General features: G+C 37.5%; 1 protein-coding gene across 3 annotated transcripts in view; it reads left to right on the top strand.

The window, feature by feature from the left end:
* MYRF (myelin regulatory factor) overlaps window positions 1-21,954 on the top strand; it is a 377,295-nt gene that overhangs the window by 180,257 nt on the left and 175,084 nt on the right. The window lies entirely within an intron of this gene.

Raw genomic sequence — 21,954 nt, 5'->3', positions numbered from 1 at the left:
CACACACATGTTCAATCTCTCCTTCAGTACCTCCTCTCAATCCAACCTCCCCATCCAACTACCGCCCTATTTCCCTACTCCCCCTTGCCTCAGAACTTCTTGAAAAGCTAGTATATGCATGTGTATCCAATTTCCTTATATTAAACTCCCTCCTTGATCTACTGCAATCTGGATTTCCCCCCCAAAACTCCACAGGGACAGCAATTGTTGTGGTTACCAACAACCTACTTACAGCAAAATCGAAAGGCTGCTTCTCTCTGCTAATCCTCCTTGATCTGTCTGCAGCCTTTGACACTGTTGATCACCCTTTTTTGCTCCAAACCCTAAAATCCTTCGGCATCTGCGACACAGCCCTCTTGTGTTTTCTCTTCCTACCTATCCAACCGGACCTTTACTGTAGCCTTCTCTGGTGCATCTTCTGTCCCTTTACCAAATTCTGTTGGGTTTCCACAAGGCTCTGTCCTTGGTTCCTTTCTCTTCTCAATCAATACGTCATTAGGTTCCTTAATAAAGTCCCAAGGGTTTCAATATCATTTGTATGCTGATGACACCCAAATCTACCTCTTGTGACACCAGACCTATTCCCTTCCTTGCTAACTCGTGTCACTGTCTTTCTCAAATCTCATCCTGGATGTCATCTCACTAAATTAAGCTACAGTACATCTCTCCAGAACTGAGCTCCTTATTTCCCCCCCTTCTTCCAAAATCATTTCCCCCCTTCTTCCAAAATCTCCCCCCCCATTTTTCTGTAACTGTCAATACTTCCATCATTACCCCTACCCCACAAGCCTGATGTCTTGGGGTCACACTTAACTCAGATCTTTCTTTCACTCCTCACATTCAGTCTTTTTTCCAATTCCTGCCTCTTTCTCCTTAAAAACATCTCCAACATTCGACATTTCCTCACGCAAGACACAACTAAGATTTCTTTCATGTAATTAGCAAGAGTCCATGAGCTAGTGACGTATGGGATATACATTCCTACCAGGAGGGGCAAAGTTTCCCAAACCTTAAAATGCCTATAAATACACCCCTCACCACACCCACAAATCAGTTTTACAAACTTTGCCTCCCGTGGAGGTGGTGAAGTAAGTTTGTGCTAGATTCTTCGTTGATATGCGCTCCGCAGCAGCCTGGAGCCCGGTTTTCCTCTCAGCGTGCAGTGAATGTCAGAGGGATGTGAAGAGAGTATTGCCTATTTGAATTCAATGATCTCCTTCTACGGGGTCTATTTCATAGGTTCTCTGTTATCGGTCGTAGAGATTCATCTCTTACCTCCCTTTTCAAATCGACGATATACTCTTATATATACCATTACCTCTACTGATTCTCGTTTCAGTACTGGTTTGGCTTTCTACTATATGTAGATGAGTGTCCTGGGGTAATTAAGTCTTATTTTCTGTGACACTCTAAGCTATGGTTGGGCACTTTTATATAAAGTTCTAAATATATGTGTTTAAACATTTATTTGCCTTGATTCAGGATGTTCAAATATTCCTTATTTCAGACAGTTTCATTATTTGGGATAATGCATTTGAATATTACATTTTTCTTACCTTTAAAATTTGACTTTTTTTCCTGTGGGCTGTTAGGCTCGCGAGGGCTGAAAATGCTTCATTTTATTGCGTCATTCTTGGCGCGGACTTTTTTGTCGCAAAAAATTTCTTAGTCATTTCCGGCGTCATACTTGTCACCGGAAGTTGTTTGTATGTGTGTCATTTTTTTTGAAGTTTTTTTGCACCAAAGATGTCGGCGTTACCGGATGTGGCATCATTTTTGGCGCCAAAGCATTTAGCCGCCAAATAGTGTGGGCGTCTTTTTTGGCGCTAAAAAATATGGGCGTCATTTTTGTCTCCACATTATTTAAGTCTCATTGTTTATTGCTTCTGGTTGCTAGAAGCTTGTTCATTGGCATTTTTTCCCATTCCTGAAACTGTTATTTAAGGAATTTGATCAATTTTGCTTTATATGTTGTTTTTTCTTACATATTGCAAGATGTCTCAGATTGACCCTGGATCAAAAGCTACTTCTGGAAAAACACTTAACTGAGTTCAGTTCTACCAACGCTAAGTTCATTTATTTTAAATGTTATAAATGTTTATCTTTAGCTATGGTTTGTAATAAGTTATTATGATATACTTTTACATGCAGAATCCATTAGTATTTATGCTTTATTGCCATTCTTACATCTTTTGTACAAGAAATATTTAGAAGATTTATAAGAAATATTTTTCTGATTCTATTTTAAAGGCTTTGTCTGACTTCGTGCCTTCTAATAAAAATTTTTAGGTCTTTTTCACTTCTTTTTTAATTATTGAAGTTTCAAATGACCAACAACATACTGTTTTATCCTTCTCTGATGATGTTTTTTCTCTTTCAGAATTTTCTTCATCAGATATTGACACTAGCAAATCTACTTTTTTATTATTTTTTTATTAAAGTACATTTGTTCTTTGTTGAAAAGGTGTTGATTATTTTGGATATTAAGGTAACTAGTTCTTTAAGACTAGCTGACACTATTTCTGCTTATTTATTCTTCTGTGTTTTCAGAAGTTTTCTTTCCAATTCCTCATACAGTACTAGGGAATGGAATAGGCTGAGAATTTTCTTTTATTCCTTCTTCAAAGGTTTTAAACTATATTCTTTGCCAGCAGTTAAATTCAATTTGGAGGGTTCTCCAATTTATTGGGGCTATCTCTACTCCTACTAATTATTCTATTGTTTCTATAGCAAAATAGTATTTATTTTCCTTTAGATGGTTGTATCTTATTTATGGAAAATTATTTAGTTTCAGGTACTTTTCTTGGTCCTGTGATTTATTTGGATGTTGCAATTGCTTCATTTTTGTTCTGTTTACTTTAAGATCAATTATCAGATTATGATTTATTTTAGCATTCTTAAGGGACATTTACTAGACTAGGTGCTGTTGCATTTGTCTTGTTGTTTTGCATTTAGTGATTATGCAAGTCCACTGTATTGACTGTTTCTTTAATAATTTCATTTGTGTCTTCATTTTATTTAATATTTTCGCAAATGAGGGTTAATCTATGTCTTTAGCTATTTTAGCTAGAAGAATTTTGTGATTTTTAAAAAAAAATAAAAAAAATCCATATTTCTTTTGTTCTAAGATAATCAATTATTTGTTTTATAATTGGATTCAATTCTTAACTGTTACTCTGGGCTTCAAGATTGAGTTCTAAGACTAAACTTTAAGCTTATACTAGTTTGGTTGTTCTTATTAAGGAACGAATTCCTGAATTCTTTCCCAAGTAACATGTTTATAGTTGGAAATTTTTCAGTTCAAAATCAGCTCCCTAATATTGCGATGTACGTGCCGTATTCCAGCTTGGCTGGCAAGGGGCAGGTTAAGACTTCTTTGAAATTTATTTGGTTCTATTCAGTCCAAATTTCTTTGATTTTATTCCAGTAAGGCTAACACTCTCTTTAAGTGTGTTTGGGTCCTATATATTTTGGGTACTGTTGAAGCATGGCTGGGCACCCATGGGGTTCAAGCGCTGCTCAGACCTGGAATTTTCTGGGGTATTTCTTCCAGTTCCATTTTTAGGAAATGGGTTTTGGAGTTTTTATTCAAACTATTCTGCCTTTTTTTGGTCAGTGATAGCATTATTTGTTTTCATTAGATACAATAAATGCATATTTTCATTTTTCTGTTTTCATTCAGATTATTTCTGAGGATGCGGAATCTCATATGATTCACTTACTCTTCAGGACATAGTTAGAGGATCTTTTTTTCAAAAGCTCTTGATTCCTCACACATGGGTCACCTTTTTTAGGTTTCCAGATAGTTTGTGTCACTGTCTTTTAGAGCTGCAACAACTAATCGGCATAATCGATAATAATCGATTATGAAAATAGTTGTCAACGAATCTCATAATCGATTAATCGATTAGTTGGTTTGCAATTAGTTGGTCTGTGCACAACACCAGCTGCTTCACTCCAATGAACTCCTGCATATGGTATTGTGTTTTATGGTTATGTCCTTATACTGTCCTGAAAAAGTGAAAAGTAGACGTCCTTTAGGCTAAGTTTACAACTACCCCTGGCCTATGTGCAACCCAGATATAATAGTCATCATTTGGATTGTTTATATTAAATCTGGTGATTTGGAACTATGCTTTTCATGATATAGTGCCAAGCTTGTTGTTTACACCTTGCCCTAGATTGATGGGAGTTATTTAAATTGATGTGCACTATTATCTGTTTGCACAATTATTAGCATATTGCTTGCTATTGCTGATTATATGTACTGTATAAATAAATGTGTAAGACTTTGTCCTGTTATTGATATACAGTCCTTAGCTCTTTTGATCTTGTTTTTTATTGTTTTTTTATATTTTTAATAAATTGTGATAATATGTACCAGATTCAACCTTTATAAGTATATATCCGTTATTTTTAGAGCGGACTAGATATTTCTCCTAACCTTATAGCTGGTTATTTACCATTGCATATAGATATTCAAGATATTTTTATGTTAGAATTAAGTCAAGGGCTACTTTATTGAGAGGCCCCTTGCCAAGGTAGAAAACACTTAGCATTGGTGAAGAGCTAACAAAGCTAAATATCCCACTTTGGTGAAATTGGCAAAACCCTATTTATACACCTCAACAGCCTTTTCTCTGCTGCAGGAAATATAGCTGCAAACAGAAAACCAGCCTTAGCCAGAAGCATGTGGACATGTTGAGATTTTTGCATTTCAATGCAAAGTTTCTGAAAAAGTGAATAACAGAATGTTATTAACAGTGATAGTCTAACTCTTTCTAGTTCTACCTCTTTTCAAACAGTTTGTGGTTTTGTTTTGTATAATTATAAAACTGTGCTCTGCTCCTTAAAATTTGAAGAAACAGTTGTGTTAATGTAAAGTTTTAGTCTGAAGTTTATATTTGTAACACTCATTATGTGGATTTTATTTAAAACATAGAAAACTATTATTGATTCTCTTTTTATCCGATTAGTCGATTAATCGAAAAAATAATCGGCCGATTAATCGATTATGAAAATAATCGTTAGTTGCAGCCCTACTGTCTTTGTCTCTATCAGACAAGGGACAATTTTCTTGTGTTCCGTTTGTCTGTACCTTTAGTCTCTATTATTTCCTTCAGTTGCTATATATGCATAGAAGTTTTAGGTCTTATGGCCACAGCATTGGATTTAATTCCCTTTGCTCATTTTCAATAGAAAGAACCTTTCCAGTCTTTTATGCTGAATTATGGTGCAGGGATTCTAGGATTTCACATTTTAAATCTTCGAATCCTAATGTTTTTCTCTTGATTTGATGGTTAAGATCACCATCATTTAGTTCTACAGGTCTCTTCGTTTTCTTTCAACCTGGACCATGATCTCTACAGATGCGAGTCTTTTTGGTTGGGAGGCTGTCTGAGGATCTCTGTCAGCACAAGGGGTTTGGAAATCTCAGGAGGCGAGATTACCATTTGATATTTTAGAACTCCGTGTTTTCTCAGAATTTTTCAGTTAGTTTCTTTTTGAAGAAGAGACGTTTAATGTTTTTCAAACAATATCACTACTATGGTGTATGTCAATCATCAGAGTAGGTCTATCAGTCCTTAGGTTGTGACAGAAGTGTCTCAAATATTAGCTTGGGCTAAATCCAGCTCCTATCAAAATTCTGTGGTTTTTTTTCCCAGGTATAGATATTTGGGAAGCGGATTATCTCTGTTAATCCAGCTTTTCCTCCGGGAGAATGGTCTCTCTTACCCAGATATGTTTTTCATCTCATCTGAATAAAGAACTTCCCAGGGGCCTATTAAGGTCTTCAGGCGGAAGTGGTGTATGCATTGACATTTCTTTGGAATTATCTTTTTGCCTATTTCTTTCCGCCTCTAGTTCTTCTTCCAAAATTCTTATGGAATATTTGTTTGTTATGCTGGTAGTTCCAGCAGGGCCTCTCAGGTTTTGGTATACGAATCTCATTCGGATGGCCAGTTGCCAACGTTGGACACCTCCGTTTAAACCAGACCTTTTCTTTCTCAAGGCCATTTTTTTCCATCAGGATCTCAAATCATTAAATTTGAAGGGATGGAGATTGAACGCTTGGTTTTTAGTTATAGAGGTTTTTCTAACTCATTGATTAATACTATGTTTCAGGCTCATTAAACTGTCTCTAGAAAGATTTATATTGAGTCTGGAAGACCTACTTTTCTTGGCATTCTTTTAAAATTCATAGAATTTTATTATTTTTTCAGGTTGGTTTGGATAAGGTTTTGTCTTCAGTTCTTTGTTAAGGACAAATTTCTACTCTTTCTGTTCTTTTTATTACAGAAAAGATTGCTAATCATCCTGATATTCATTGTGTTGTGCAGGCTTTGGTCCATATCACGCCTGTCATTAATTCAATCTCTCCTCTTTGGAGTCTCAATTTGGTGCTGAGGGCTTTACAGGCTCCTCCGTTTGAAACTATGCATTTTCGGAACATTAAATTACTTTCTTGGGAAAGTATTGTTCCTTTTGGTTATTTCTTCTGCTAGAAGAGTTTTTGAGTTATCTGCTCTTTTTTGTGTTATCAGGATAAGGCAGTGTTACTTCCTGATATTTATCACTTTTTACAGGTTTTGATTCGTATCAAACCTGTCATTAAGCCAATTTCTCCTCCTTGGAGTCTTAATTGGGTTTTGAAGGTTTTTCAGGTTCTTCTATTTTGAGCATATGCTTGCTCTGGACATTCATTACTTTCATGGAAAGTATTGTTCTTTTTGGACATCTCTTCAGCTAGAATAGTTTTTGAATTATCTGTTCTTTCTTGTGAATCTCCTTGTTCTGATTTTTCATCAGGATATGGTGTTTTTTTGCTGTCCTCATTTCAATTTTCACCCAAGTTGTGAATTCTAACAACATTAGTGGAGGAATTATTGTCTTTTCCTTGTGTCCTAATCCTAAGAATTCTTTGGTAAGATTCTTACATTCTTTAGGATGTGGTAAGAGTTTTGAAATATTATGTTGAAGCTACTCAGATTTCAGACAGACTTCTAGTCTATTTGTTATCTTTTTTTGGTTTTAGGAAGGTCAGAAGGCTTCTGCCATTTCTTTGCCATCTTGGTTAAGCTTTTGATTCATTATGCTTATTTGTAGTCGGTTTATTCCCCGTCTCAGAGGATTACGGCTCTTTTTACTAGGTCAGTTTCTACTTCCTAGGCTTTTTAAGAATGAAGCTTCTGTTGATCAAATTTGCAAAGCAATGACTTGGTCTTCTTTGCATACTTTTACTAATTCTACCATTTTGATGTTTTCTCTTCTTTAGAAGCAGTTTTTGGTAGAATAGTTCTTTAGGCAGCTGTTTCAGTTTGATTCTTCTGCTTATAATTTCAGTTTTTTTCATTATTAAAATTGAAACTTTTGATTTGGGTAGTGGATTAATTTTTCAGCGGAATTGGCTGTCTTTATTTTATCCCTCCCTCTCTAGTGACTCTTGCGTGGAAGTTCCACATCTTGGGTATTTATATCCCATACGTCACTAGCTCATGGACTCTTGATAATTACATGAAAGAAAACATAATTTATGTAAGAACTTACCTGATAAATTCATTTCTTTCATATTAGCAAGAGTCCATGAGGCCCACCCTTTTTTGTGGTGGTTATGATTTTTTTTGTATAAAGCACAATTATTCCAATTCCTTATTTGTTTGATGCTTTCGCTCTTTTCTTATCACCCCACTTCTTGACTATTCATTAAACTGATTTGTGGGTGTGGTGAGGGGTGTATTTATAGGCATTTTAAGGTTTGGGAAACTTTGCCCCTCCTGGTAGGAATGTATATCCCATACGTCACTAGCTCATGGACTCTTGCTAATATGAAAGAAATGAATTTATCAGGTAAGTTCTTACATAAATTATGTTTTTAATTCACTCTATCATTCTTTTCCACCTTGACTACTTCAATTCCATTATCTCTGGTCTCCCTAGCTCCTTTACAATCCATAATGAATGCCTCTACCAGGCTCATCTTCCATACACATCGCTCTTCATCTGCTGCACCTCTCTGCCAATCCCTTCACTGGCTTCCTCTAGCCTCCAGAATTAATTACACCATTCTGAGTGACATACAAGGCCCTCAATTGAACTGCTCCCTCTCCTCCTATATTGCAGACCTTGTCTCCAGATACTCTCCCTCTTGTCCCCTTTGCTCTGCTCAAGATCCCCTACTCTCCTCCTCTCTTTTTACCTCCTCACATTCTGTCTACAAGACTTCTCCAGATTGGCCCCAATCTTGTGGATCTCTCAGCCTTGCTCCACAAGACTCTCCCCTAGTTTTCAAAGTTTCAAGCTCTCCCTAAAGACTCTACTGTTCAGCAGTAGTGGACGTAATCAACATAGGGCCCTGGTGCAAAAAATTTTTTGGGCCCCCCATAGGTAATTCAATAGTAAGCAATAGTAATAATATCCATGATGTTCTGTATAATGATTTTGAGGATAGATAGACCTGCAAACTGCACTAATAAAAGGTTTCCCTGCATTAGGATTGTATAAATTCTGCATACTCCTATTGTATGGGCCCCTTCAGCACTTTGGCCCTGGTGGCACTGCACCTGCTGCATCAATGGTAGTTCCGCCCCTGCTGTTCAGGGATGCATAGAACCTCAACCTACACTAACCTTTCCTAACCCTAGTTCCTCTCCTCCTTGTTATCCCATTGATCCCCCTTAGCATGTAAGCTTATGAGCCCAGCTGTTTGCAGGTCACCTTCATAAGAGCTGACAACAACAGTGCAACTCTCGGCAGGGCCCTCTACTCATTTGATCCCTATAAATGTTACCTTGTATACCGCCTATGTTTATAGCGCTGCGGAATTTGTTGGCGCTCTACAAATAACTAATAATAATTGGGGCGTTCAGCACAAAAATGTACTGGGGCGTGTGTTTTTGTTCATTTAATGAATATGAATTGATGTGACGCAGGGGACCTGTCATCTCTAGATGAGGTTTTACATACCAAAAATATCTCAGCTCACCGCACTTTTTGCTCTATGAACCTGTGATTTTCTTGGAACGCAGCTCAACTTAGTTATGTACTGAAGGGGGAAATGTTAGTTTCTGGTATTTATTTTTATACGCAATTTCTGTGTAACTGTCATGACTATGTTTGCTTTAACCTTTTGAACGTGCAACATAAAACATAAATATGTTTCAATATTATTATTATTATTCTTCAGTATTGTTATTTTCATTAACATAATTAGTTATACAATGTTTTAAAACAGCATTCTAGGTAAAAAATGTAAAACTAAACACATTGTTAAAGTTGGCTCCAAAGCAGCAATGCACTACTGGGAACGAGCTGAACACATTTGATGAGCCAATGACAAGAGACATATGTGTGCAGCCACCAATCACCAGCTAGCTCCTAATGGTGCATTGCTGCTTGTGAGACTACTTAGATATGCTTTTCAATAAAGTAAACCAAGAGAAAGAAGTCAATTAGATAACAGAAGTATATTTAAAAGTCTCTTAAAAATGCTGCTTTATTTGAATCATGAGAGTTTAACTCTGAGTTTCACGTCCCTTTAACACATTTACAGGGCAATTTTTCAGCTATCAAATCCCACAGCTAAAAGGACTCGATAAATCCCCAGACAATATTGTTCAAATTATCACCAAGTAGCCCAAAACTTTATTAAATGTAACACTGGTTTGTGCATGTGCAGAACACACTGACAGTACTCCTCCTTATTGGTTGATATATTGGAAGCAACTTTACAAAACAGATGTTAATTCAAAGTTAAAAAAGTGATTAGATTCACTTTTAAACCATTAAAAACTATCAATAACCCAAAAAGCCCAATATACTATTAATTTTCCTGTTCTACTCCCTTATAAAGACATACACAAATCTGTGGTTCTGAGCACAAGCTAAACCTCCACAAAACCACCATTTTGTTTGTCCTTAATTCTGCAGATTTGATTGTTGGATTACAAAATCTGGAGATTAACAATAAAGATAACAATTTCATGTTGTTTTCAAGAGTTGATGAGTCGTAACTTCAGGGGTATTAAAAGTAATAGCATTTTGTGATGAAAACCAAATAACGATTTCTGAACCTCGGCTGGTGTTGTCAACAGGTGAAAACAAGCAAATGATTGTGATCAATCCCAAGGATAGGGCTGGCAAGCCAATCAGCAGCAGGCATATGTAGGTATGGCTTATCTGGAGCCTCATAGGCAGGAGTGTTACATTGAATATGTTTAATCAGGGGCATAACTAGGGATCATTAAAGGGACACTGAACCCAAATGTTTTCTTTTGTGATTCGGATAGAGCATGACATTTTAAGCAACTTTCTAATTTACTCCTATTATCAAATTTTCTTCATTCTCTTGGTATCTTTATTTGAAATGCAAGAATGTAAGTTTAGATGCCAGCCCATTTTTGGTGAACAACCTGGGTTGTCCTTGCTGATTGGTGGATAAATTCATCCACCAATAAAAAAGTGCTATCCAGAGTCCTGAACCCCCCCAAAAAAGCTTAGATGCCTTCTTTTTCAAATAAAAATAGCAAGAGAACGAAGAAAAATTGATGATAGGAGTAAATTAGAAAGTTGCTTAAAATGTCATGCTCTATCTGAATCATGAAAAACAAAATGTGGGTTCAGTGTCCCTTTAAGCCCTAGAACAAAGGCTGTACTGGGCACCTACATATGAACAGCTCCGTTTCTGACTGTTTGCAATTAGCAGAAGCTGAGCCAGCAGCCACATAGGAGAAAGAGGAGCCATCCACCCCCCTTGGTCAGTCTGTGTCAGAGGATATGCATTTGTGCAGCCTTCTTGGACAAATATAGTGGCAGGTTTTTCAGTAAAACAACACTGAGGTGGACATCTTGGAGTTCCTGCCACCATATTGGAAAGACAAATCCAACTGTGAGCCAAGTGTTGCAGGGCAGCCCACTGAGGGGCCAAATATGATGCAGGTGGGACTTTGTAGTGATGTGATTAGTAAATGCAGGGCTAGATGGGCCCCCTAGAGGTGCAGGCCCAGAGGCCTATGTATCATAGGTCTTGCGGACCTGATCCAACAGTGTGGATCAGGTCCGCAAGACCTCGCTGAATGCGGAGAGCAATACGTTCTCCGTATTCAGCATTGCACCAGCAGCTCACAAGAGCTGCTGGTGCAACGCCGCCCCCTGCAGACTCGCGGCCGCCAGTAAGGGGGTGTCAATCAACCCGATTGTATTTGATCGGGTTTAAATTCCAGACATTCCATTCCGCCTCATCATAGAAGGCGGACAGGGTTATGGAGCAGCGGTCTTTAGTCTGCAGGCTCGCCAGAAACACGGGGCATCAAGCTCCATTCGGAGCTTGATAGATAGGCCCCACTGTCTCAATTGAGACCTCTGACACACCTATAGTTACATCCTTGTGCTTAACTCTTTTGCAAGGGTTACAGCCATTGTAAAATAAAGAAATGGTTTAAAAATAAAAGGCCAGATTACAAGTGGAGCGCTAATTTATTGTGTGCCAAATTTGCCCGTTTGCGGCGCGTGACAAATAACCATCTAATACAAGTGGCTGGTTATTGCTACCACTGAGTATGGGAGCACCGTATCTCCCGAAAATGCCTTAAAAAATAAACACCTAACGCATGCGCAATATATATCTACCTGTCAACCGCAAACCCCCACCGCAATAACTAATAAAGTGTATTAATCCCTATATCCGCCATCAAACCCACACCTCAAGTTATTACTTGCAGTGTGGGTTTGATGGCGGATATAGGGGTTAATAGTTTAATTAGGCATATTGCGTTATGGGGGGTTGTCGGTTAAGTGGTTAATACATTTATTATAAGTTGTGAGATGGGGGATTTCGGATATAGGGGTTTTACGTGTCGGGCTTATTTTTGGGAGGCATGTTAGACTTTTACGGGAGATTAGATTTTTTTTTTTACTTTTCTTAGGCGCCGGCAGTTTCTAAAGTGCCGTAAGTCACTGGCGACTCCAGAAATTTGAATTTACGCCTATTTCTGGACATCGCTAGTTTATCCGACTTACAGCACTTTATGAACTGACGTTGCGTATATGTAATACCCCCATGTGCGAGGTGAAATTACGGGCGGCGTGAGTTGCAGCGCTTACGCTGAAGCATGGCCGTATATGTAATCTTGCCACTGGCTTTTTGTGCATGTATCAGCTTAGAATGTTTTTATCAGAAAGGAGTAAACGTAGAAATGATTAAGTGCAAATTGTAGTTATAAAAAAATATTAAACATTACAGTTTTTCAGCCAAGCCCCAATATTTAACCTATTAAATCCCTTGTATTTAAAGGGACAGTCTACAATAGAATTTTTATTGTTTTAAAAGATAGATAATCCCTTCATTACCCATTCCCCAGTTTTGCAGAACCAACAGTTATATTAATACACTTTTTACCTCTGTGATTGCCTTGTATCTAAGCATCTTCTGACAGCCCCCTCATCACGTGACTTTGTATTTATGATCTATTGACTTGCATTTAGTACTGTGTTGTGCTAACTCTTAAATAACTCCCCGGGCATGAACACATTGTTATCTATATGGCACACATGAACTAGCCGTCTCCTGTTGTGAAAAACAAATACAAAAGCATGTGATTAAGAAACTGTCAATAGAGCCTTTGAAACAGGCAGGAATGTAGAGGTTTAAATGTTATAAAGTATATTAATCTAGCAATGTTGGTTGTGCAAAGTTGGGGAATAGGTAGAAAAGGTATTATCTATCTTTTTAAATAATAAAAATTTTTGTGTAGACTGTCCCTTTAAGTTTGGCTCTGGGATGTGCACACTTTTCCTATAACCTAGTAATTCAGTAAAGTCTTGGGTACCTTATTTAGTTCTTAGTAAAAGTGAGTTGCTGAGAGTGTGTGGTATATAGAAACAGATGATGCCCCCCCCCCCCCCAGCTCTCCTTTTGCGCTAGAGGGAGGACAGTCTTTCCTTTGCCCATGTGGAGGAGGCAAAGCAAACTCTTTGGAAATCGAGTGGCATTCAAAGTTGGCGCACGCCCTGCTGGGCTGCAAACATCCCACGCAAGGGAGACAGATAAAACAGCACACGTTGTAGCAACAACAAAATAAGAGAACAGCAGGAGGAAGAGACGGGATAAATTAGGTCCATTTCTTCTTAGTAGTAGAGTTTTAGTTTTATTGTAATTTAGTCAGGTCGGACAATCAAAGCAAAACTAGAAATCTATTTCTAGAAAGCCAGTCACAGGTTACTTTGCAAATATGTACAGTAATCTTCACCAATCACAGAATAAGAAGCTTAAAGGTAAAGAGCAGTTGGTGTGGGGGTTAATTTAGAAGTGACATAAAGTGCAAAAGATAAAAGTGTTATAAAGTAATTTATCATTGCACTGTTGCTATTACTATCCTTTAGAGAAGCTTATCAAATTATTTATCTACAAAAATCTCTGTAGACTTTAATGGTGATTTTATGAAGAAACACATAATTAGCTAAACTTATCTAAAGGCTTGTGATTGACTCCCATGTGTTTAACCCTTTGAACCTCACACATCTGGTGAGCCAACAACAAGAGGCATATGTGTGTAGCCACTAATAACCATCTAGCTCACAGTAGTACACTGATGCTCATCAGTCTAACCGGTATACTTTTCAACAAGTATAGCTGAATATACAGACAAAAAAAATGTGTTGCTATTTAAGGTATTCAAGTAATAACAATAAAAACTAAAATAAAAACATGATGTTTCTCTGGCAGATTTATTGGGGACAAACTGGTTAAATTATAATGTTTGATACTTGATGAAGATTCGAAACATTTTGATATTCAACCAAAATATTCTGTTATTCTAGAGGACTGGTAAATATGAATAATTTTAAAGATTATAATAGTTAGGGCTATTTTCTCATTATATATAATGAGAAAATAATATATATAACTAGAGCTGCAACAACTAATCGGCATAATCGATTATGAAAATAGTTGTCAACGAATCTCATAATCGATTAGTTGGTTGGCAATTAGCTGGTCTGTGCACAGCACCAGTTGCTTTACTCCAATGAGCTCCTGCACATGGTATTATGTTTTATGGTTATGCCCTTAGCCTAAAGGATGTCTACAGACATTTTACTTTTCACTTTTTTAGGACACTATAATTACTCCTGTCTTATGTGCAACCCAGAAATAAAATAGGAGTCATAATTTGGATTGTTTATATAAAATCAGGGGACTTGGGACTGTGCTTTGCATGATATAGTGCCAAGCTTGTTATTTACACCTAGCCCTAGATTGATGGCATTTGTTATATGAATTGATGTCACTATTACCCGTTTGCACAATTGTTAGCGGATCGCTTGCTATTGCTGATATATGTACTCTATAGATAAATGTGTAAAGGTTGTGTCCTTTAACTGATATATAGTCTTTAGCCCTTTTTTTTCTATTTTTAATTAATTGGAATATGTACCAAATTCAACCTCTGTAAGTATATATCTGTTACTTTAAGAGTGGACTAGATATTTTTCCCCCTAACCTTATAGATGGTTATTTACCACTGCAAATAGATATTCAAGATATTTTTATGTCAGAATGAAGTCCAGGCTTACTTTGTTAAGAGGCCCCTTGCATTGGTGGAGGATTAACAAAGATAAATATCCCACCTTGGTGAAATTGGCAAAACCCTATTATGTAGGCAAAATAGCTTGCAAAAAAGAGAGCCAGTCTCAGCCAGGAGTATGTGGACATGTTGACAATTTTGCATTTCAATGCAAAGTTTCTGAAAGAGTGAATAACAGAATGTTATAAACATTGATAGTTCTACCTCTTTCTACTTCTACCTATTTTCAAACAGTTTGTGGTTTTGTTTTGCTTAATTATAAAAATTTGTTCTGCTGCTTAAAAAATTGGACCAACAGTTGTTTTAATGTAAATTTTTAGTCAGAAGTTTATTTATAACAGTCAGTATGTGGATTTTATTTTAAATATAGGAAACTATTTATTTATTTTTTATCCGATTAGTCGATTAATCGAAAAAATATTCGGCCGATTAATCGATTATGAAAATAATCGTTAGTTGCAGCCCTATATGAAACACTGGCTTATTATCAGATCTGTCATTATATTTAGTTTATTAGTCAATTATATCCTGTTTTATTGGGAATTTCTCCATTACAAGAAATATTGGGGACATATAAAGTAGTAAACAATTCACTCTCTAATATATAAAGTACTTATTAACACATTATAAACAGTTACTACTAGAAAAAGTTTAGACAATTAACAAGTGAGATCTCTTTATATATATATGTTGCGGGTAAAGTTGGATATTGGATAATCCTAGGATTACCGGGGTAAAACAGACATTACCTAAGCCGCTGTGGTTAAAGCCCTATGTAAGATCATAAATCTCCTCAGAATGGAGAGTTACTGCATCAAACATATATACGATGCACTGTAAATCCCCCATCTTCACTATCTTTTTTTGCCTCAGCCTGAGAGGTTCAATTTGGGTGAAGCCCCCCTTGTAAACCTCATTCCCCAAGATTCACTTGGGGTGGATGCCAGAGGATCAGTGGGGCGCCTTCCTTGAACCCCCCAGTGGAGGCAAAAAAATAGTGTAGATGGGGGAATTACATTACATTGGCTTTACCCACAGTCGTTTGGATACTGTCTGATTTTTTACTTTACCCGTCACACACATATGTATATTATAAAGGTTATATTGGCCTCTGAATTTAGAGAATCCCAAATTTTAATAATGTATAAAGAGTACCTTACTCCAAATAAATTAGTATTATGAAATAAACATATTTCTAATTAATGTTCCTCAACTCAAGCGGATTTCTTACATTGTATTTGGTATTGTCCTAAAATTAAGAGATATTGGATTCAAGGGTCTTATGTTCCGTCAAAGAAAATGTAAAGTAGAAATTAAACCTGATATAGAAAATATACTTTTTTTTTTTTTTTTTTTTTAAGATTAGAGAATCCTTAAGAAAATCTTTATTTTATATTTATGGTTGTCATAATTGCCAGAATTTTTTTTTTTAAAGTGGATAAAATATAGACCCCTACAATTAGACAACTGAAAAACTAAATTTGGAGTTAAAGTTGTAGAGAACAATTTTATGTGAAATTTGACTCAGAAAAGAGAATTAGAAGATTTATTCAAGTAGGAGGTATATATATTAAAACATGAATAGAAACACAAAGACTTGCTTAAAGTATTTGAAAACACAATTTATATACTTGACTCTTGGATCTTCAAGCATAGTCCCCCAGAACTGGCGCAAAGCTGATGTGGTGCAACTTTTTAAAAAGGGAAACAAGGATGATCCAGGAAGATAAGACCAGTTAGTCTGACATTGATAGTGTGGAAGATACTTTAAGGGATTATAAGGGATTATATTGATGAGCACATTCGTGTAAACAAAATTTTGAATTCAAATCAGCATGGTTTTATGAGAAATTTATCATGTCAAACTAATCTAATTAGATTCTACGAGGAAGTAAGTAAAAATCTAGATAAAGGAAATCAGTTTATGTGTTATACTTGGATTTTGCAAAGGCGTTTGATACAGTGTCACAAGAGAGATTAATGCACAAAATGAAGGGACTGGGAATAGTTGAAAATGTTAGCTCATGGATAAATAACTGGATAAAAGACAGGGAGCAACGAGTAGTAGTGAATGGATCATACTCAGATTGGACAAAGGTGATCAGTGGAGTCGCGCAGGGATCAGTCCTGGGCCCTGTTCTTTTTAATATTTTTGCTAATGACTTGGAGCAAGGATTAAATAGCAACATCTCTATCTTTGCAGATGATACAAAGTTGTGTAAGATCAGTAGACGAGTGCAAGATGAAATTGCTTTACAAGGGGATCTTCAAAAATTAGAAGAATGGACAGGTAAATGAAAACTGAGATTTAATATTGGAAAATGCAAGGTTCTACATTTTGGAAGTAAAAATAAGCAGGCAACCTATTATTTAAATGGGACTAGACTTAGCCAAACAGAGGAGGAAAGGGATTTGGGAGTAGTAATAGATAACAAGCTAAGGCTAATAAGATACTAGCATGTATTAAAAGAGGCATTGATTCAAGTGAGGAAAGCATAATTCTGTCACTTTTTAAATCCCTGGTAAGACCTCACCTTGAGCATGGAGAGCAGTTATGGGGACCAATCTCTAAAAAATACATTGTAGACTTAGACAAAGTTCAGAGAAGGGCCACAAAACAAATAATGGGAATGGAGAATTTAAGCTCTGAGGAGAGGTTAGCCAAACTGGATCTGTTTTCTCTAGAAAAAGGGTGCCTGAGAGGTGACATAATAACTTTATATAAATATATTCAAGGCCCATATACAGAGATGGTGGAAGCTCTGTTTATTCAAAGGAAATAGTTTGTGACAAGAGGTCACAATTTAAGGCTGGAGGAAAGGAGATTTAATCTCCAGCAACATAAACATTTTTTCACTGTAAGAGCAATATCACTGTGTAACTCATTACCTAAAGAGGTAGTGAATGCCAATATCTTAGATACGTTTAAAAATGGTTTAGATACATTTCTGGATAGAAACAGAATTCAGGGATATGATTGCTTGTTTTAAATGGGTCACCTTTTTAATGGGATTCATTTAAAGGGACAGTCTACACCAGAATTTTTATTGTTTTATAAGATAGATAATCCCTTTATTACCCATTCCCCAGTTTTGCATAACCAACACAGTTATAATAATATACTTTTAACCTCTGTGATTATCTTGTATCTAAGCCTCTGCAAACTGCCCCTTTATTTCAGTTCTTTTGACAGACTTGCAGTTTAGCCAATCAGTGCCTGCTCCCAGATAACTTCACGTGCATGAGCACAGTGTTATCTATATGAAATACGTGAACTAACACTCTCTAGTTGTGAAAAACTGTTAAAATGCATTCTGAAAAGAGGTGGCCTTCAAGGTCTAAGAAATTAGCTTATGAACCTCCTAGATTAAGCTTTCAACTAAGAATACCAAGAGAATAAAGCAAAATTGGTGATAAAAGTAAATTGGAAAATTGTTTAAAATGGCATGCTCTATCTGAATCATGAAAGTTTATTTTGGCCAAGACTGTCCCTTTAAGCTCAACTGGAGCTTTTATTGTAGATAAATTAAAGGGCCACTAAACGCAATTTTTGGTTGAAAACCTGGGTTATGCTTGCTTATTGGTGTGTAAATGCCAGCCTCCAATAAACAAGCGCTATCCATGGTGCTGAACCGAAAATGGGCTGGCTTCTAAGATTTACAAATGTTCAAATTAAGATAGCAAGAGAACAAAGAAAAATTGATAATAGGAGTAAATTAGAAAGTTGCTTAAAATTGCATGCTCTATCTGTACCATAAAAGAAAAAAAATTGAGATCAGTGTCCCTGTAAGATTTGTATAGGTTGAACTCATCTTTTTTTCAACCTCATCTACTATGTTACTATGATATTGGAAAAGATGGGTAATTTAACACTGAATAGACACATTTTTATATGATCTATGATAATGATGTATAGATATGAAAAATATGTATACAAGCGGCTGTGATTGTGGAGGAGGAGTGGGAGTAATATCAATTACATTTTTCTCCAACATAGGTGTGTCCGGTCCACGGCGTCATCCTTACTTGTGGGATATTCTCTTCCCCAACAGGAAATGGCAAAGAGCCCAGCAAAGCTGGTCACATGATCCCTCCTAGGCTCCGCCTACCCCAGTCATTCTCTTTGCCGTTGTACAGGCAACATCTCCACGGAGATGGCTTAGAGTTTTTTAGTGTTTAACTGTAGTTTTTTATTATTCAATCAAGAGTTTGTTATTTTGAAATAGTGCTGGTATGTACTATTTACTCAGAAACAGAAAAGAGATGAAGATTTCTGTTTGTATGAGGAAAATGATTTTAGCAACCGTAACTAAAATCCATGGCTGTTCCACACAGGACTGTTGAGAGCAATTAACTTCAGTTGGGGGAACAGTGTGCAGTCTCTTGCTGCTTGAGGTATGACACATTCTAACAAGACGATGTAATGCTGGAAGCTGTCATTTTCCCTATGGGATCCGGTAAGCCATGTTTATTACGATCGTAAATAAGGGCTTCACAAGGGCTTATTTAGACTGTAGACTTTTCTGGGCTAAATCGATTCATTATTAACACATATTTAGCCTTGAGGAATCATTTTATCTGGGTATTTTGATATAATAATATCGGCAGGCACTGTATTAGACACCTTATTTCTTAGGGGCTTTCCCAAAGCATAAGCAGAGTCTCATTTTCGCGCCGGTGTGGCGCACTTGTTTTTGAGAGGCATGGCATGCAGTCGCATGTGAGAGGAGCTCTGATACTTAGAAAAGACTTTCTGAAGGCGTCATTTGGTATCGTATTCCCCTTTGGGTTTGGTTGGGTCTCAGCAAAGCAGATACCAGGGACTGTAAAGGGGTTAAAGCTTAAAACGGCTCCGGTTCCGTTATTTTAAGGGTTAAAGCTTCCAAATTTGGTGTGCAATATTTTTAAGGCTTTAAGACACTGTGGTGAAAATTTGGTGAATTTTGAACAATTCCTTCATGTTTTTTCGCAATTGCAGTAATAAAGTAAGTTCAGTTTAAAATTTAAAGTGACAGTAACGGTTTTATTTTAAAACGTTTTTTGTACTTTCTTATCAAGTTTATGCCTGTTTAACATGTCTGAACTACCAGATAGACTGTGTTCTGAATGTGGGGAAGCCAGAATTCCTATTCATTTAAATAAATGTGATTTATGTGATAATGACAATGATGCCCAAGATGATTCCTCAAGTGAGGGGAGTAAGCATGGTACTGCATCATTCCCTCCTTCGTCTACACGAGTCTTGCCCACTCAGGAGGCCCCTAGTACATCTAGCGCGCCAATACTCCTTACTATGCAACAATTAACGGCTGTAATGGATAATTCTGTCAAAAACATTTTAGCCAAAATGAACCCTTGTCAGCGTAAGCGTGGCTGCTCTGTTTTAGTTACCGAAGAGCATGACGACGCTGATATTAATATCTCTGAAGGGCCCCTAACCCAATCTGAGGGGGCCAGGGAGGTTTTGTCTGAGGGAGAAATTACTGATTCAGGGAACATTTCTCATCAGGCTGAATCTGATGTGATTACATTTAAATTTAAGTTGGAACATCTCCGCATTTTGCTTAAGGAGGTATTATCCACTCTGGATGATTGTGAAAATTTGGTCATCCCAGAGAAACTATGTAAAATGGACAAGTTCCTAGAGGTGCCGGGGCTCCCAGAAGCTTTTCCTATACCCAAGCGGGTGGCGGACATTGTTAATAAAGAATGGGAAAGGCCCGGTATTCCTTTCGTCCCTCCCCCCATATTTAAAAAATTGTTTCCTATGGTCGACCCCAGAAAGGACTTATGGCAGTCAGTCCCCAAGGTCGAGGGAGCGGTTTCTACTTTAAACAAACGCACCACTATACCCATAGAGGATAGTTGTGCTTTCAAAGATCCTATGGATAAAAAATTAGAAGGTTTGCTTAAAAAGATGTTTGTTCAGCAGGGTTACCTTCTACAACCCATTTCATGCATTGTCCCTGTCACTACAGCCGCGTATTTCTGGTTTGATGAACTGATAAAGACGCTCGATAGTGATTCTCCTCCTTATGAGGAGATTATGGACAGAATCAATGCTCTCAAATTGGCTAATTCTTTCACTCTAGACGCCACTTTGCAATTGGCTAGGTTAGCGGCTAAGAATTCTGGGTTTGCTATTGTGGCGCGCAGAGCGCTTTGGTTGAAATCTTGGTCGGCTGATGCGTCTTCCAAGAACAAGCTACTAAACATTCCTTTCAAGGGGAAAACGCTGTTTGGCCCTGACTTGAAAGAGATTATCTCTGATATCACTGGGGGTAAGGGCCACGCCCTTCCTCAGGATCGGCCTTTCAAGGCAAAAAATAGACCTAATTTTCGTCCCTTTCGTAAAAACGGACCAGCCCAAAGTGCTACGTCCTCTAAGCAAGAGGGTAATACTTCTCAAGCCAAGCCAGCTTGGAGACCAATGCAAGGCTGGAACAAGGGAAAGCAGGCCAAGAAGCCTGCCAATGCTACCAAGACAGCATGAAATATTGGCCCCCGATCCGGGACCGGATCTGGTGGGGGGCAGACTCTCTCTCTTCGCTCAGGCTTGGGCAAGAGATGTTCTGGATCCTTGGGCGCTAGAAATAGTCTCCCAGGGTTATCTTCTGGAATTCAAGGGACTTCCCCCAAGGGGGAGGTTCCACAGGTCTCAGTTGTCTTCAGACCACATAAAAAGACAGGCGTTCTTACATTGTGTAGAAGACCTGTTAAAAATGGGAGTGATTCATCCTGTTCCATTAAGAGAACAAGGGATGGGGTTCTACTCCAATCTGTTCATAGTTCCCAAAAAAGAGGGAACGTTCAGACCAATCTTAGATCTCAAGATCTTAAACAAATTTCTCAAGGTCCCATCGTTCAAGATGGAAACCATTCGAACTATCCTTCCTTCCATCCAGGAAGGTCAATTCATGACCACGGTGGATTTAAAGGATGCGTATCTACATATTCCTATCCACAAGGAACATCATCGGTTCCTAAGGTTTGCATTCCTGGACAAACATTACCAGTTTGTGGCGCTTCCTTTCGGATTAGCCACTGCTCCAAGGATTTTCACAAAGGTACTGGGGTCCCTTCTAGCGGTGCTAAGACCAAGGGGCATTGCAGTAGTACCTTACCTGGACGACATTCTGATTCAAGCGTCGTCCCTCCCTCAAGCAAAGGCTCACACGGACATCGTCCTGGCCTTTCTCAGATCTCACGGCTGGAAAGTGAACGTGGAAAAGAGTTCTCTATCCCCGTCAACAAGGGTTCCCTTCTTGGGAACAATTATAGACTCCTCAGAAATGAGGATTTTTCTAACAGAGGCCAGAAAAACAAAACTTCTGGACTCTTGTCGGATACTTCATTCCGTTCCTCTTCCTTCCGT

This window comes from Bombina bombina, chromosome 7 (assembly GCF_027579735.1).
Source record: "Bombina bombina isolate aBomBom1 chromosome 7, aBomBom1.pri, whole genome shotgun sequence".
Lineage (NCBI taxonomy): Eukaryota > Metazoa > Chordata > Amphibia > Anura > Bombinatoridae > Bombina > Bombina bombina.
This window is presented reverse-complemented; position numbering and strand designations above follow the sequence as displayed.